At 39.5% G+C, this 18,136-nt stretch overlaps 1 protein-coding gene across 1 annotated transcript in view; it reads right to left on the reverse strand.

Annotated features, from left to right (window-relative positions):
• The window catches only part of LOC150085636 (attractin-like protein 1), a 585,126-nt gene that overhangs the window by 139,383 nt on the left and 427,607 nt on the right, over positions 1 to 18,136 (reverse strand). The window lies entirely within an intron of this gene.

An 18,136-nucleotide genomic window follows, 5' to 3' on the forward strand; every position in this document is an offset into this window, starting at 1 on the left:
ACCAAATTGACTCGACACTGCACTGTCCAGCAATGTCGACTGGCTTCACTAACTTGGATTTTATGTATTTCTTAACTAATAGCATAACCCTCCTTTAATATAACCCTCCTCCCTTCCTATCCTGTGTATCCTTTCTGTAGACATTGTACTCCCCAAATTCCAGTTCTGCATTCCTTATATCTGTGTGACACCACGTCTCTGAAATCCCCACAATATCTGCCTTTGATGTTTTGAGCAATACTTCAAATTCATCAAATTTATTTACTAAACTCCTACACTGGTGTACACGCAAGTATACATGCACCTGTTCTTTTTCTTAGGTACCCTAACACAACCTATGCGTTTATTTGTACCCCAATGATTCCCAGCAGTCTCTGAAATATCCTGCATCTTATTTTCCAGGCTGCTGCTCATTCCAATAGAAGCAGTGCAAGAATCACTTTCACCTCTGCCAGTGGCTACTGTTAATCTATTAGTCCTTGTATCCCCCCAATCTAGCAGTTTTCCGACCCACCTAACACTGCCTCGATAGCATCAGAAAACATTCTTGCACCCTTTCTATTTAAGTGTATCCCATCCCTGTAGAAGCAGTCTCTCCTGTTAACAAGTACAGTCCAGGCTGAAAAAAATTCTACCCCTTGAGCCTTGCACAATCTTTCCAGGGCTGAATTAATCGACAGGGCTCTCATCGTGTCTGGGCAGAATTGCAGACACTTTCAAATTCAACCCTAATTCATGGCTTTTTTTCAACAGTGACCTATACTTGTTAAGTAATTCCGCCGGTCTCCTACTCTTAATATCATTAGTGCCGAGGCGTACGACTATATCACCTTTTGTGCCCTTAAAAGATGATATCCGCTCTACAACGTCATCAACCTTTGCCCCTGGCAGACATACCCTGGTCCTGTTCCATCTATCCTTTTTACAAAGCATGTTCCCCGTTTCCCTGACAATAGAGTCAACAACAACTACTAGTTCCTGTGGGACCAGCGCATTCTGCCTTGGGGGCTGCCGCTGTTTTGCGTGATGACCAAGTGCAAGCTCTGGCATTGATGTGGGCAGCTGAGAGCTCTATGGGCCCCTCAATTTAGATCCTTTGAGGGCATCCACCCTGTCCTTCAAACTCTGATATAGGCCCATAACAATGCTGAGTTGTCGCCTGATTTCCTTACACTCTTTACATCACGCACACACAAAGACATCCCCCGCGGCAATATCATGCTCCGTTCCAGAGAGTTCGGCAAACATTTCACAATATAAGGGACAAACAAGCAGAAAGTGAGAGGCCATTAGCTGACTCTGACAGGATGAGCACTGGGGTGCTCATCCTGTCAGAGTCAGTTGCTAGATGGGTACAATACGTATGTCCAGTTCTCAGCCTTGCCAACACCACTTTCTCTCGTCCTTTTTTGTCAGAAACCTGAGAGCCACAGATTTGGTTCTTCTTTTATCTAGTAAAGTTTGCTGTAAGTATTCCTTTTCCAGATCTGACCAGTTTTCATAACATGCTTGCGAATAAGACTTATAGTCAGTGTATGGAACCTGAGGATGTTGTGAGATATTGGGTTGAGGATGTTTAGTGACAAATTTAGCACTTTCATTTCCTGGAATGCCAGAATGGCCAAGGATCCAGCAAGAATGATTGACTGATTGGACTGACTGCAAGAGAAGATCTGGGAATGAATGTGTTTCAATGTAAGATGAGAAGAGGTGAAATTATCCTTATGGCAGAGACAGTACTGAGGGAGCCAGTATAAATTATTGCAGGTGAGATGGAAAGCTCAATAATCTTACTAAGTGCTAACTTGATGGCGTGAAGTTCAGCAGTGAAAACACTGCATGCTAACGGTAGTGTGGCTGCAACTGTATATGAAGGAAATACTGCTGCAGCAACTACCATACTGTCAGTTTTTGATCCATCGGTGCTGTCTGATGTAGGGAGGTATGACATTCTTCCCCCAGTTGACAAAATGTGTATCATGGAAGCCAGAAACATATATCCAAATTGGAACAGGTGCAGTTTTGTCCTGAAAAATATCAGCCAAATCAACATTTCCACTCTGAATAAGCTCTTTGATCCTGAGTGATGCAGGTCGATTTTCACATGGCTTATTCTCATAGAAGGAATCTCACTGAGCGTGATAAAGATACTCCCAACTGGGGTGCGATGGAAGACTCTGGATCTTAGAAGCGTAGAAAAGCAATGTTTTCCTACGAAGATGTAATGGAGGATCGTGGGCTTCAATATAAAGACTTTGCATTGGAGAAGTCCCGAATGCTCCCAGTGCAGTTCTCATGGCACTGTGCTGGGTGATATTTAGCCATTCTAATGTTTTTCCTGGCTGAGTCATATACAGGAGAACCACATAGTCTAAGCATGAACGAATCAGACTCTTGTACAGGTGAAGTAAGGAGTACTGAACAACTTCCCTGACATGGATGAAACTGACCGAAGCATGTTCAACTGTTTTACACAAGTAGTAGTAGTAGTAGTAGTGGCATGTGATGCAAGAAAGCAAGTGTATGAGCTTATGCAGCATCAGCCAAAAAAAAAAAAAAAAAAATCACACCATTCCCTCCAAATGCCTGTCCAGTTCCTCCTTAAATTTATTCAACCTATCAACTTCCACAACGACAGATGGAAGTTTATTCCAGCAATTAACCACCCGCTGGCTAAAGGCAAATTTCCGCACATCTATTCTACATCTGTCCTTTCTTAATTTGAATTTATGCCCCCTTAGGTTCGTAATCTGAACAAGTGGAAGGATCCCATCAGAATTCAGCGTGCTGAACCCATTCAAGGCCTTATACACCTCAATCAGATCACCGCACAGGTGCCTAGTCTCCAGCCACTGCAATTTGCAGAAGTTAAGCCTCTCTTGGTAAGAGGATCCCTTCATTCCCCTCACCAATCTTGTTGCCCTTCTCTGTACACGCTCAAGTAAATCTACATCCTTCCTAATATCACATATCTACAAGTGATTTGTAGATATGTGATATGTGTGCTTGGAAGTTAAGCTTACTATCGAATATCAGGCCCAGAAATTTGATGCTGTTTACTACTGGTATCGGACTATTGTTTAGCTGTAGTTCAGGATGAGGATGGAGAGAATGTTGCTTACAAAGGTGAGTGGTTGTAGACTTCTGCTGAGCTAGTCGATATCCATTGCGTGACATCCACGATTCAATTCTGTTGATGGCAAGTTGGAGTTGACGTTTGCTAATGCTCATGCTTTGCAACTGGCAGGAGATGGCGAGGTCATCCACATACAAGCTGCCACAGTTTTGGGGATGTCTCAGGTAATGTTGACTCGAATTACAAATAATGCTGTGCTGAGTATAGATCCCTGTGGTACTCCTATTGCCTGAATATGTGATGTAGAGATTATGTTCTGATAGTGGACCTGAAAAGAGCAGTGGAATAGGAAATTCTGAATTATCTGAGGGAGATGACCCTTTAGCCCTGGATGATAAAGGTCCATAATAATACCATGTTGCCGGGTAGTATCAAATGCTTTTTTGATATCTAAATTGACCATGACTAGATATTGCTTCATGACAAAGGCATCGCGAATATTTGATTCAGCTTTGATAAGGCCATCAAGAGTGGATCTGTTCTTACGAAAGCCATACTGATAATCTGTTAAAAGATTGTCTGCTTCTAAGATCCAGGTAAGCTCTTATGTACCATCCTTTCAAAAATTTTCCCCATGCAGCTTGTGAGAGATATTAGCCTATAATTTTGGTATGGCAAGTATGAAAGAATGACGCCAGGAAAGCGGATAAGCATCTTCTGAGAAGATCCGTTTATAGACAATCAGTAGGGTACATAGGTCCACTTCAAATAATTGTTTTAGCATAATGTAATGTATGTTATCTGGGTCAGCAGTACTATTTGAAGATTTATTTCAAATTTTAAATAAAACGGTTGATTGTATGGGAGTGAGAGATGTGTGGAGAACTTAATTTTGTGGCATTCTGCATTTGCCTTGATGTGCTGAAAGGAGATGGAATAGGAAGCAGAAGCAGACATTGCAGAGAATGATTCTGCTAGCACATTGGCAATTTCCTTAGGTGCAGATGGAATGGGATAGATCTTTCCCATTCCAGCATAGTATTGGAGAGGGTGATCGAGAGAAATTTCCATTTAGTGCTTTTATTCTTCTCTAAATGAGCCTTGGGTCAGTGTCTTTGGTGAGAGTTGAGGCAAATGGGAACCAGGAGTCACGTTTTTCTTTTTGTCTAATCTGCCTTGCTTTGTCTTTAAGTCTTTAGTATTCAATTAGATTGCTGGTCGTAGGAAACTTAGTTGTTCCAAACACGGTTTTTGTCACGCTTGGCATCAGAGCAATCTGTATTCTAGTTGTGGTGGGAGCACTTGTTAGGTTGTGACTTCGGAATGGTATTTTTTTCTGCAGTTAGTATCTGACTGGTAATGTAAGTAGTTATGTCATCAATGGGATGTTGCTGAACATAACTCCTGTCTAACTGGACCTGGGTGGAGTAGCTGTCCCAGTTTGCCTTCTTGAACTTCCAGCTAGATCACTGCTCGAGAGTTGGAGTTAACCATGTTTGTAATGAGCAAAGAATTGGAAAGTGATCACTGTTTTAGAGGATCATTGATCACTGACCATGTCATGCTTGGAAAAATTGATGATGAGCAGATTGACAAATCTATTGCAGAGGTAGATCCCTTAGGTAGGTGAATATAGGTGGGAGATCCAGAGTTTAGTATAGTTAGGTTGTTATTATTCATGAACGTTTCGATTAATTTGTCTCTTGTGTCAATTGCAGGTGACCCCCATAATGGATGGTGGCTATTGAATTCACCAAAATGGCAGATTGGAGATGACAGTTACATAATCAGATTATCAAGTTCTGTATTTGAAAATTGTTGAGAAGGGGGAAATATATATAGAAGGTAGGGTTATATACATACTGTGATGGCTTCTAGACTAGTTTGTAATTGAGTGTACCTGTAGGGTATATTTGATTTCACAAGCACAGCTACTCCTCCACGGGCAGGATGCTCCAAGATCCTGCATTTTCTATACATTGCATAGTTTGTAAATTTTGGTGAAGCTTGAGATGATAAGAAAGTTTCCTGAAGACATACTGCTATCGGATTGTATTGAATTAGTAAATCTCTTAAGTCATCAGAATTGCTGCTTAGTCCTCTGCAGTTTCATTGAATGATATTAGACATTATTCAAGTTTAGTTGTGGTGGTCTGACTGTTTTTTTAGAAGAGGAGCATTTCTGTCTGTCTTGTTTTATTGTATCTTTTTCCAGGAAATAGAGGTACAGTATCCATGTTGTCAATTGCATGGAGTTCCAAAACGGGCTCTTCATTATTTAAATGCTCATTTACTTTCACACTATTTGCGGAAGTTTCCATTTTTTTTTTTTTAACCTGTGTCAGATTGTAGTTTTTCTTTTTCAAATGGGACTGATGGAGTTTCACTAGGAATGCTGATTGGGCTATTTGTTGCTTCAGTAATTTTCCATGGAGGATTATCTTTCTTAGTGATTATAAGTGTAGATTTCAACCAGTTCACTAGAGAGATGCTAGGCAGAACAGAAACTTCAGTTTGTGCTGCAGTAGATTAAGTTCCGAGTGCAATCTGCATAAGAACGTCCACTAGGTAAGTTCAACATGACTTGCCTATGTGCCTCAGGAAACATGACTTTATTTTGTATTTTTGAATTTTCTTTCCTGTTATCCAAACTTCACAGATTTTGGAAAAGGCTGGGTGGCTTCCTTTGCAGTTTGGACAAACGGGTTGTGACTGTGCAATCTGCTTGAGTATGCTCTTTAGATCCGCAGATGGGACATATGGCTTCACCTCTATATGCCTGCTGTGAATGACCGTATTTCTGGCATTTGAAGCAACGAATGGGATTCAGAATGTATGGTTGAATCCGACAATTTAAATAGCCAGCTTTAATTGAGGATGGTAAGTCTGGAGTATTGAATGTTAAAATGATGGATCTCATTGGAGTGAGATTTCCATCTCTTTTAGTCATAACCCATTTCACATCTATTTCTTTTTGATTGCTGAGTTTCTGGAATAGTTCTTCTTCAGATACTGTAATTAGGTCCCACTCGCAGATGACACCTTTTGATGAATTTAAGGTTTTGTGGGGAGTAATTGTTATTGTCAACCCAGCAAATGTTGTCTTTAACAGGCATGTAGAGGTTCAGAATGTTTTGAGGTGGCTGTTTCAATTGGGGGGTCCTCCAGATTGCAGTCTTTTCAACATTTTTGGTGATCCAGCAATACTCTAGAATGTTTTTGAATTAAGAATGGTGACAATTTGCCAATAGGTTGGGCGGATAGTGAATGTATCACCAGGAAATTTGGAATATCTTCATGACACTGCACTTCCCTTCAAAACCTTTGGTTGGTTAGAATCATGGTCAATGTCAGGAGGTTCTGATCTTGAGCTTGAAGGCTCTAAAGGTGGATGACAGCTTGTATCCATATTGGCTCCTTTTGGCCCTGAGGGTTTATCTTTACTCCCTAGGTTACCGGCCCCACTACGGGGAGGCAGGAGCAGTGCCACTTGGTAGCCAAGCAGAGAAGTTAGTACAGTTATAGTAAGAGTATTAAGTTAAAGAAAAAGGAACTTTCCTTTTTCTGGGCTCACTTCTTAGTGCTTTTAAGAAATTAGAGCTGCTTTACAGAAAAGTTAATTAAGTAAGACAGAAAACAATGAAAAACTCAGTCACAGTAGAGAAAATGCTCTTTAAACGCACGAGGATCGGTTGGTCATGGAAATGCCTGCTACCCAGGGACATTTGCGAACAGCCAATGGACAACTCTGTGAAACATTTCAGCAAGCTTGCAGAGAACGTGTACTTTTGCAAGGAGACAGGATATGGCATGATCCACTTTCTGAGGCAATCGAGGCATGTACACCAAGTTATGTACGGTTACTGTTTGCAATGATATGTGGATTTGGAGAACCTGAAGATGTACTTGAACTATGGGAAAAGCATACAGGGCATGAGTGAAGATTTCATAAGACGTTATTCTGAAGAAACTAGCCTTCTCTATGAAATGTCGAAAAATTATGGTCTGAGCCTTCGAAAAGTGCACCTACCAGCTGCTGAAATGATGACAGCACCTCTGCATTGGTAATCATTTGACGTTTTGGAAGAACACGCCAAAGGGATTGCAAATACAGAAAAATTAAACAACGAACAAAAAATGGCATTTTACATTATTCTTGACACCATATACAATAAGTTAAACACTAATCATAACTGGTTTTTTTTTAGATGGTCCGGATGGAAAGGCAAAAACATTTCTTTACTCAACTATACTACGCACCGTACGAGGCAAGGGAGATAGTGTTACTCCTGTTGCGTTTACAGGTATTGCAGCAACTCTGTTAGCAGGAGGAAGAACTGCTCACTATTGTTTTAAGATACCTCTGTTCTGAATGCAACTTCAACATGCAGTTTAAAGTCAAACACAGAGGAAGCTAAGGCACTTCTACTATCAAAACTGATAGTGTGGGACGAAGCACCAATGACTCACGTTAACACCTTTCAAGCAGCAGACAGACTACTGGACAATCTGACAGGATTAGACAAGTCTTTTGGAGGAAAAGTTATACTACTCTAGGCAGAGACTTCAGGCAAATCCAACCGGAAATCTACGGGCTCAAGATCTCTAACAGTTGCCAGCCTATGTTTCTTCATTGAATAAAGAAACTAGGCTATGGGCACAATTCCATGTACTGAAACTTACACATAATATGCAAACAATAGCTAGCGAGAAGGAATTTTCAGACAGGCTATTAGAAGTAGGCGATGGAAGTGGTGCAACTATAAGTTTGCCCACAGCCTGTTTTTCAAACACACAAACCCTGTGGAACAACTCTATGGTAATATTAACTTCAACACAGTTACAGCTCAGCTACTCAAAGGCAGAGCAATACTGTGTGTTACAAATGAGGATTCTGTGATGAAACAGAACAACAAAGAGTTAGACCATATTCCCGGAGAAGTGACTGTTTACAAAAGTGTGGATACCGTAGCAAGCGATGAACCAAATGAGCATCTGGCATACCCTGAAGAATTTTTCAACAGTTTAATACCAACAGGAATGCCTACTCATGAGCTAAAACTGAAAGTAGGTGCAGTAATCATGCTACTACGGAATATTATGCCATCAAGGGCACTCTGCTATGGCACAAGATTGTTAATTACGCTTCTACAAAGACACATCATAGAGGCTCGCGTAATAGATGGATTGAACTTACATGCTGTACCCATACCGCAATTTTTTTTTTTTTTTTTTAAACGAAAACCCCCAAACTCGAGAGGTATTAGAACCAATAGTACTTAGTACCATGATTGGGTTGGAGGTTGAGAAGACGAAAGAAGATATTTGTTGACATTAGACTTGAACTTCTGTAGACTTCAGGAAATACATATGAAGGAAGGCTGTTCCAGAAAATGGCAGTTGAATGAATAAATGAGTTATTCATTAATATTTGATTCTGTGAGTTTGAAGTTGGACAGTAAGTGGATGTTGGCTGGTGGCGGCATGTGTTTGGACTGTTTTGAAGGAGCGAGTGGGAATTATAGAATCCAATTCAGCAGAACAGCGCCCATGGAAGTATCTATAGAAAAGGCATGCAGCAGAAACAGTACGTCTATGAGACAGCAAGTGGAGAGACTCTGTTAAAGATGAGTCATTAATTAACCTAACTGCCCTCTTCTGAATGGAATCTAGAAGCCTGAGAGAGGTTTTGGGGGCACTGCCCCAGATGAGGGAACAATATTCCAAGGTAGGGCAGATTTGCAATTTGCACAGAGTAAACAGCAGTTTGGAAGAAAAGTAATGTTGAGAGCGAAAGAGAAAACCAAGTTTTTTAGATGCAGAGGAAGCAATATTTGTAATGTGCTTGTGCCAAGAGAGATTAGAAGTCAGGGTAATCCCCAAAAGAAATATATCAACTTGCCAGTAAATCAGAGTGTCACCAAAGATAAGCATAGCAGCAGGAGGATCCTTTTTGCAAGACAAGACTGAGTTTTAGAAGGACTGAAATCAACTAAGTTGTCTTTGCCCCACTGAAGAATTACCTGGAGATCAGCATTTAAGGAATTGGTAGCGGATATTCGAGAAGTTGAAGCTGATTGAGCAGGGCAAGGTTTCTCCAAATGGAAAGTGTAATGCTATGTGCTATCATTGGCAAAACTATGGATAGGATTTCCAGTCAATGGAAGAAGGTCATTAATATACAAGAGAAAAAGAGTGGAGGAAAGAACTGAACCTTGGGGGACACCAGCATTAGTGGAGAAGTCAGAAGATAGAGAGCCATCCACCATCACCCTCAGTGAGTAATCAGAGAGAAAACTGGATAACCAATTGCAAAAAACAGTTGGCAAATCATAAGAAGCTTGTTTAGAAGAACTTTATGCCAAACACGATCGAAAGCCTTTGAAATGTCAGGAGCAATTGCTTGTGTATCACTGAACTTTTCTATTGAATTTGTCCATAAATGGGACATAAGCCAGAAAATCACCAGTGGATCGACTGACGGAATCCATACTGGCGATCGTTGATCAGACGGAAGGTTTCTAGGTAGTTTAAGAGTTGGCAGTTAATTTATTTCTCCATTACTTTAGAAAGAGTAGAAGTAACTGCAATGGGACGATAATTGGATGGGAGGGATTTGTCACCCTTTTTAGGAACTGGCTGGATATGAGCAAATTTCCAAGCAGAAGGAAAAACACCTTTGGAATAAGAAAGTGAAAAAAGGTGGCAAAGAACAGGCGTAACTTCAGGAGCACAGGTTTTGAGAACAAGTGGAGAAATACCATCAGGACCTAGGGCTTTCTTAGCATCAAGATTCGTCAAAATCCTTCTGACGGAAGACCCGAGGAGGCATTGAATAGAGCATGTTGGGAATGGTGGGAGGTGTTTTTCCAAGATCATTAATACAGGAGTTGGAAGAAAACTGGGATGTTAGCAGGTTAGCTTTATCCTTGGCTGAATTGACAACAGAACAATCTGGTTTTGACAGAGGTGGGGGCAAAGATGGGCAAAAGTTTTGGGAAGGGACCAGAATGCTCGGCTACCATTAGGGCAAGAAGCAAGTTTTCTATTCTTGGCCTGTTCAAAATCTAGTTTGGACTGATTAATAACTGCTTTATAATTGTTGCGAGCTTTGGTGCAAGCAAAAAAAAAATTGAAGAATTGGAAACAAGCCAATTATGATATGCAACGTTCTTCTCTTGAACAGCCTTAACACATTTATTGGAAAACCAAGGTTTAGATAAAGAACGAGATTTTAAAGTGAAGTGTGGAATAAAGGATTCCATTCCTACAAGAATAATTTCACTAACACGATCTGAACAAACGTCGACATCAAAAGTTTTGAAACAGTAATCCGGCCAAGGAAAAGAAATCTTGCAGGTCATCCTATTTTTAATTCTTGTAATGCCAAACAATATGAGGTTGGGAATAGCCACAAGATAAAGCTTCCATTGGAGAAGAGACAATCACCAAGTTGTGATCTGAGGTGCCTAAATGACCACTCATTTTGACCGTGTACTTAGAAGGGTTGTTTGTGAGAAAAAGATCAAGAGTCTTTGTGTATGGTTAGGAATATCCGGTATTCTTGTAGTTAAATGAACAATCTGTGCAAGGTCATTAGTAACTGCAAAAGCCTCAGCATCTTGACCAGCTGGGTCGGTGTGACTAGAAAAGGGAAGCCAGCTGGAGTTGTGAACATTAAAATCACCAAGGAAATTTACCTCACTGTTAGGAAAGTTAGATTGGAGAAAGTCAAGTTGCAAAGAGAGGAAGTCAAAGAGCTCCAAGTGATTAGTGGAGTTGGGAGAACGGTAGAGACAACAGATGAATTTGACACAATGAGGTAGAGAGATTTCAAGCCAGAGAAGATCGAAAAGAGAAGATTCCAAATTACCAAGTCTCTGACAGGGAATATCGGAATGGACATATGCACAAGTACCACCTTTGAGGTGAAAGGAATCAGTCAGTGAATAGTTTGGGCAACTGAAATGAGCAGTAGTTGAATCAACTGATAACTGAAATTCTGTCAGAAAAAGTACATGGGGTTTGGCAGATTGCAAGTGGAAATGGACATCGTCGAGATTAGAATTCACCACGTGTATTTGTGAAATGAACTAGGAAGTACCTTTTATTCCATCTGATACAATATGCCTTTCAAATTCAAACAAAGACAGTTTCCTATACATTTAGGAAATGTATAGCATTTTTAATGACCATTAACAAGTCACAGGGACAGACGAAGAATATGCTTATACCTTCCAAAATCTGTGTTCAAGTCACGGGTAACTATATTGGTCTCTCAAGAGTTAGATCAAAGGACTCGTATTGTATCTGAGAAGAATGAAATTTTTAACTGTGTTTATAATGAAATTTATGAATAAAAAAATAAAATGTACTGATATTTAATTAATAACCTTTAAGATATGATGCTGATGGCATATGTAATGATGGGTACAACTAGTATTATATATTATTCATATAATTTTTATATTTTTTCAGCAAAATTTAATTTCTAGTGCAGAGAAAGCTTTAATCTCCTCTTTTCGTCATCCATTAGCACTACTCAGGGATAAGTTTTTTTGAGCCAGACCGAACAAATTCTAAGGACCACTATATATATATATATATATCAATTATGTCATCTTTCACAATTGCATCCGATAGATTCTCATACTGAAATTAATTGAACTGATTACTGAAAAATATCTATATCTTCAGTGATAACAAGAATTAATGGAAACTTACAGCTTTTCTGTTTTTATTTATTTTTTTTTTTTGCAAAATCAATTCATTCACAATCTGATTCAAAAAAGTTGTTCCCTGAATAGTTCTGCTAAATGATGAAACTGTTCTCCAGATATGATTGTATTTACATTATTAGCATTAGTAGAGGCATACGATGCAAGAAAGCAAGTTTATGCAGCATCAGCCAAAAAAAAAAAAAAAAAAAAAAATCCCCCCCCATTTCACTCCTCCATTCGTTCCAAATGCCTGTTCCAACAAATTATAGTTAAATATATTTAAATTAATGGTTTCAAAAACTTTATTTGAATTCTATATGAAGCTATCAAACTCTCGACTGGCATAAGGAACCACTTTGGTCAGATTTCAGGACAGAAGGTAAACTGGCTGCTAATTAAGTCCATGCATTCCTGGACTTATTCATATCACATCAACATCACCTTGGCTGCACATTAGTAAACCTGAACTGATGTGCCTTTTTTTTTTTATTATATGTATAAAATACTTTTGAGAATGGTCTCATCACTAGGTATAATATGCATTGTTTTTTTTTTTTTTTTTTTTTTTTTTTTAGGAGCAATAGCAACTAAGGCCATATTGCTCCAGGGATGTGCGGTGGTCATTCCCTGACCTTTCCGCATCTTCCGTATTTGGTGGTCACGGGCTCGAACCCCGGTCTAATCAAGAAGCGTGTGCTATGCACTGCTGCTCCTGCCCACCTGGCTACGGAGGCACCATAATATGCATTGTGCTAGAAATTAAAAATGTACAGAATACAGTTTGATTTTTTTATGGCTAATTGAACACAGTACACTATTATCAGGTGTTTTTATGGCCATATTTGATATTGAAAATAATGAGAAATTTGCAGATGGTTACCCACTTTTAATACAGGTTACATGGCACGTGTGGTGAAGGGACACTCGTGCACAAATGTTTATGACTACTATAGCAAAATCTCAGAAGTCTAAATCAGTCACTAAGCAACAATATTTCTTTACTGCTCTCTGCACTGGCCACTCAGCTACACCCAATCTTGGTATACAACGTGAGTCTATGTGCATTGAGAAGTATGACATTCAGTGAAAGCATACCTGATCAAATTTTTAGGTTATGTGTTTCAATCCAATGAGGATGTCTAACAAGCAGTAAAAACACGGCTTACACAGAAGGAGGCAACTTTCTATTGCACTGGTACAGAAAATTTGCCTGCACAATTACCCCCAGGTCCATTTTCATTCTCTACCACTGTCAGTGTAGTACGACAGAGTTGACACGTTACTGCTTCCAACATGTAGTACTTTACAATAACCCGAAAAAGGCCTCTGAGGTTGGGAAAATTCATATTTTAGCATTAAATCAGCTCACACACCAACCATAAGAATAAGTATTTACTGTAACTAAAATATTTACATATTAAAATAAATATTTACAAAAACTGCTATTATATTAAATTAAATACATGTAAAACCATTAAAACTGTGATAAAATCCTTGGGATAAAATACACTAAAATAAACCGAATTAAAAGCGATAAAAACAATAAAAGTCTCTGGAGCTTTCGGAAGCATCGGCTTCCTTCCTCAGCAGTAACAAAACTTCTTGCAGCACATCCATATATAACAGGCTCACGGTACCTACACACGTGGTGCAGTCGGTGCACGGTCTGAACTGGAAGCGGAAATAGCTCGGGAACGTGTTAAGCAAAACCGTTCATCCGTACTTAGGATAACAGTTTCAAACAGAGGATGCATACGCATACCTCTGTCCCTATTCATAATATTGTGGTCGGATGAACAGATTCGTAGGCTCTCGAGCCATATAATAGCAGTTTTTGTAAATATTTATTTTAATATGTAAATATTTTAGTTACAGTAAATACTTATTCTTATGGTTGGTGTGTGAGCTGATTTAATGCTAAAATACTTTACAATAAATTGGAAGGTTATGCAGAATTGGAAATGACACATCTGGCCATTCGTACATACTGTGTTTTGTACAACACAATACAGAAGTTTGTAAAAGGACATTTTTTTTTTGATAGATCCCTCATACTATATACGTATGAGGGTGGTTCGAGGCTGCCCCCTGGACATTTTCTTTTTTAAGGAGAGACTAACACCACACCAATGAACCACTTCTATGGCAGGCTGTGGCAACATTGCTTTCGCTTCTTACTATGTGATCATGCTCCCAGCATCTGTGTAGTAGACACAATATAATGGCATCACTCCAATTATGTAGTAGCTCTGCATAATCAAATTTCTAGTGTACCTACACACGTGGTGCAGTCGGTGCACGGTCTGAACTGGAAGCGGAAATAGCTCGGGAACGTGTTAAGCAAAACCGTTCATCCGTACTTAAGATAACAGTTTCAAACAGAGGATGCATACGCATACCTCTGTCCCTATTCATAATATTGTGGTCGGATGAACAGATTCGTAGGCTCTCGAGCCATATAATAGCAGTTTTTGTAAATATTTATTTTAATATGTAAATATTTTAGTTACAGTAAATACTTATTCTTATGGTTGGTGTGTGAGCTGATTTAATGCTAAAATACTTTACAATAAATTGGAAGGTTATGCAGAATTGGAAATGACACATCTGGCCATTCGTACATACTGTGTTTTGTACAACACAATACAGAAGTTTGTAAAAGGACATTTTTTTTTTGATAGATCCCTCATACTATATACGTATGAGGGTGGTTCAAGGCTGCCCCCTGGACATTTTCTTTTTTAAGGAGAGACTAACACCACACCAATGAACCACTTCTATGGCAGGCTGTGGCAACATTGCTTTCGCTTCTTACTATGTGATCATGCTCCCAGCATCTGTGTAGTAGACACAATATAATGGCATCACTCCAATTATGTAGTAGCTCTGCATAATCAAATTTCTAGTGAAAGAGAATGTGATGAAAGAGAATGTGAAATCCATTGAAATTCTTTGCAAGTTATGTGCACAGTATAGTGAAGAGATCCTCTAGTGTACAAGCACACAACCGTCGCAACAAATTTTTAGAAGTTAGTGAACAGTCACCAAGCAAGATCTCACTTGTCATGTCATCATGATCTAATCATTTGTGAAGCAGACACAATACAACATAGAACCAATTCTTATCAGTCCAGTATACAGTAACTGTGTATTATCAAATTTCATGTGAAAGAGAACCTAGTATTAGCATTAGTAGAGGCATACGATGCAAGAAAGAAAGCTTATGCAGCATCAGCCAAAAAAAAAAAAAAAAAACACGCTCCAATTTCACCCCTCTGTTCGTTCCAAATACCTGTCCAACTCAACCTTAAATTTATTTAGGCTATCAACTTCCACAACAAAAGATGCAAGTCTGTTCCACCAATCAACTACCCGCTGGCAAAAGGCAAACTTCCGCACATCTATCCTACAATTGTCTTTCCTCAATTATTCTGAGCAAGAGGAAGAATCCCATCAGCATTGAGCATGATCAAACCATTCAAGGGCTTTATACACTTCAATCAGATCAGGTGCAGGTGCCTAGTCTTCAAACACTGTAATCTGCAAAACTTCAGACTTTCTTGGTAAGAGCAACCCTTTGTTCCATTCACTAATCTTGTTGCCTTCTCTGTACTCGTTCCAACAGCTCTACCTCCTTCTTAAAATTAGGCCTCCAGGCCTGTATACAGTACACAAGGTTTGGCCTGACCATTGCCTTATACAAGGGGATAATCACCTCCTTATAACTGCTAGAAAAATTCCTGTATATCATTGACAAGGCACCATGAGCTACTCTTGCAGATCGTCTGCATTGCTCTGAAAACTTCATATCTGCCTGCACAATTACCCCCAGGTCCATTTTCATTTCTACTACCATTTTCATTTTCGACAGAGTTGATACGTTACTCTGGGGTTACTGCTTCCTACCCATCAAGCCCATCTAATCAACTTTTCTAGATCCTGTTGCAGCAGCGTATTGGATTTTGTGTTAATGCCATTAACAACCCTGCCAACCTTCGTATCATCTGCAAACTTGGACATTAAGCCTTATATACCATCATCAATATCATTTATAAACACAGAAAACAACAATGAACTGAACCCTGAAGGACTCCACTAATAACATTAGTCCACAAAGAGCAGTGTCCATTGATTATTACCACTCTGTCTTCTCCCACTCAACCATCCCTTTATCCATAGCAGCAATTTGCCTCCAATGCTGCACAGCCAAATTTGTGCAGCAGTCTTCCATGTTCAACAGTATCAAAAGCCTTTCTAAGGTCCAAATATATGATATCAAAGTTATTCCCTGCATACAGTTCTTTTGTGACCATATCATAGTATCCAATCAGATTGGTCAGACAAGACTTCCCCTTAACAAAACCATGCTGTGTCTGAGCTATAACTGAAGTCTTGTGTAGATGATCCTGCAGTGCTTCTTTAACCAGTGCCTCCATTAATTTCCCTGGAACAGAAGTTAAACTAACAGGTTTAAACTGTCACCCTTTGATCTTCCTTTGTGAATTGGGGTCACATTTGCACATCTCCAGTCCAAGGGTAACTCCTCTGAGTCCAAGGACGCTCTCATAATTATGGCTAAGGGTTTGCTTACTTCTTTTACTGCCTCCTTTAATATAACTGGATAGTTCCCATCCAACCCAGGTGCCTCTCTTATGTTTATATTCAACAATTTCTTCTCCCCTTTCCTCTCAGTTATTACAAAATCATCTAGCTCACTACAAGAGTTTATGTTACCTCTGTCATTCCCCCCCCTGAATAACTCCTCATGTGTGAATGTAGATGCAAAATACTAATTTAGTTTGTTTGCCAGCTGAACAGGATCATCAACAACTGAATCATCAATATCCAGTGGACCACAATCTGATTCATCCCCTTCCGCCTAGAGTTTACATAGGTGAAAAATTCTTTGCTGTTTTTCTTTGCATTCTTTGTGAAAGATTTCTAATAATTTGCCTTTGCCTGCCTAACCTCCTTTGTGAGTTGGTTACAGACCACACTCCTACTCTCAATTTTGATTTCCCAGTGCTTATATCACACCAAACTTACTCGGCACTGCACTGTCCAAGCGATGTCAACTGGCTGTACTTCCTTGGATTTTGTATATTTCTTAACTAATAGCATAATCCTTCCTCCCTTCCTATCCTGTCTATCCTTTCTGTAGACATTGTACTACCCAAATTCCAGTTCTGCATTCCTTATACCTGTGTGACACCACGTCTCTGATATCCCAACAATATTTGCCTTTGACATTTTGACCAACACTGCAAATTTATTTACCAAACTCCTAGCATCGGTGTACACGGACCTGTTCCTTTTCTTAGCTACCCTAACACAACCTATGTGTTTACTTGTACCGCAATAACTCCCGGTAGTCTCTGAAATCCCCTGCATCTTGTTTTCCAGGCTGCTGCTCATTCCAATAGAAGTAGTGCAAGAATCACTTTCACCTCTGCCAACAACTACTGTTAATCTATTAATCTGTGTATCCCCCCCAATTTAGCAGTTTTCCGACCCTCATAACATTGCCTCGATAGCAGCAGCAAATATTCTTGCACCTTTTCTATTGAAGTCTATCCCATCCCTGTAGAAGCAGGCTCTCTTGTTAACAAGCACAGACCAGGCTGTGAAATATTTTACCCCTTGAGCCTTGCACAATCTCTCCCGGCCGAATTGATCGACAAGGCTCTCATCATATACTCCCTCCTCTCATGTCTGGGTAGAATTGCAGACACTTTCAAATTCAACCATAAACTAGAAAACCACTGAAATTCTCTGCGGGTTATATGGCATGTGTGGTGAAGGGAAACTCGTGTACAAATGTATATGAGTACTGTAACAAAATTTCAGAAGTCTAAATTGGTCACTAAGCAACAATATGCTCATACGCACCTAATTACTGTTACTGATTTGAACATTCATAGCACCAAGAAACTGATTTTTTGAAAAATAGGCACGTTATATTGCATGCAAATTGTTTGTAAGTGCTAGAAGTGTGGCATCAATTATTTCTGGTCACTTCCTACTGAAACAAGTGTGTGCACAATGAGTGCCAAAGCTATTAATATTCAATCATAAAGGACAGCAAGTTGACATGTCCATGCAACGTATGTAACTAACCACTCAGAATCAAAGTTAGATGCATTCCAGTTGTGAATACTGACTTGTAATGAGATGTAGGTAGATAGACAATTTCACCAAGCAATTGTGTCACAAAGACTGCCTGCATTCCAAAGAATTCAAGACAGCCATCAGCTGGCAAAATCACAGACAATATTTTTTGTAATGTGGGAGTAATGCATGTTGATTTTCTGACAAGATATATGACTATTAATGCCCACTA

The sequence above is a fragment of the Mastigoproctus giganteus genome, chromosome 5 (assembly GCF_048544385.1).
Source record: "Mastigoproctus giganteus isolate SK-2022 chromosome 5, ASM4854438v1, whole genome shotgun sequence".
Classification (NCBI taxonomy): domain Eukaryota; kingdom Metazoa; phylum Arthropoda; class Arachnida; order Uropygi; family Thelyphonidae; genus Mastigoproctus; species Mastigoproctus giganteus.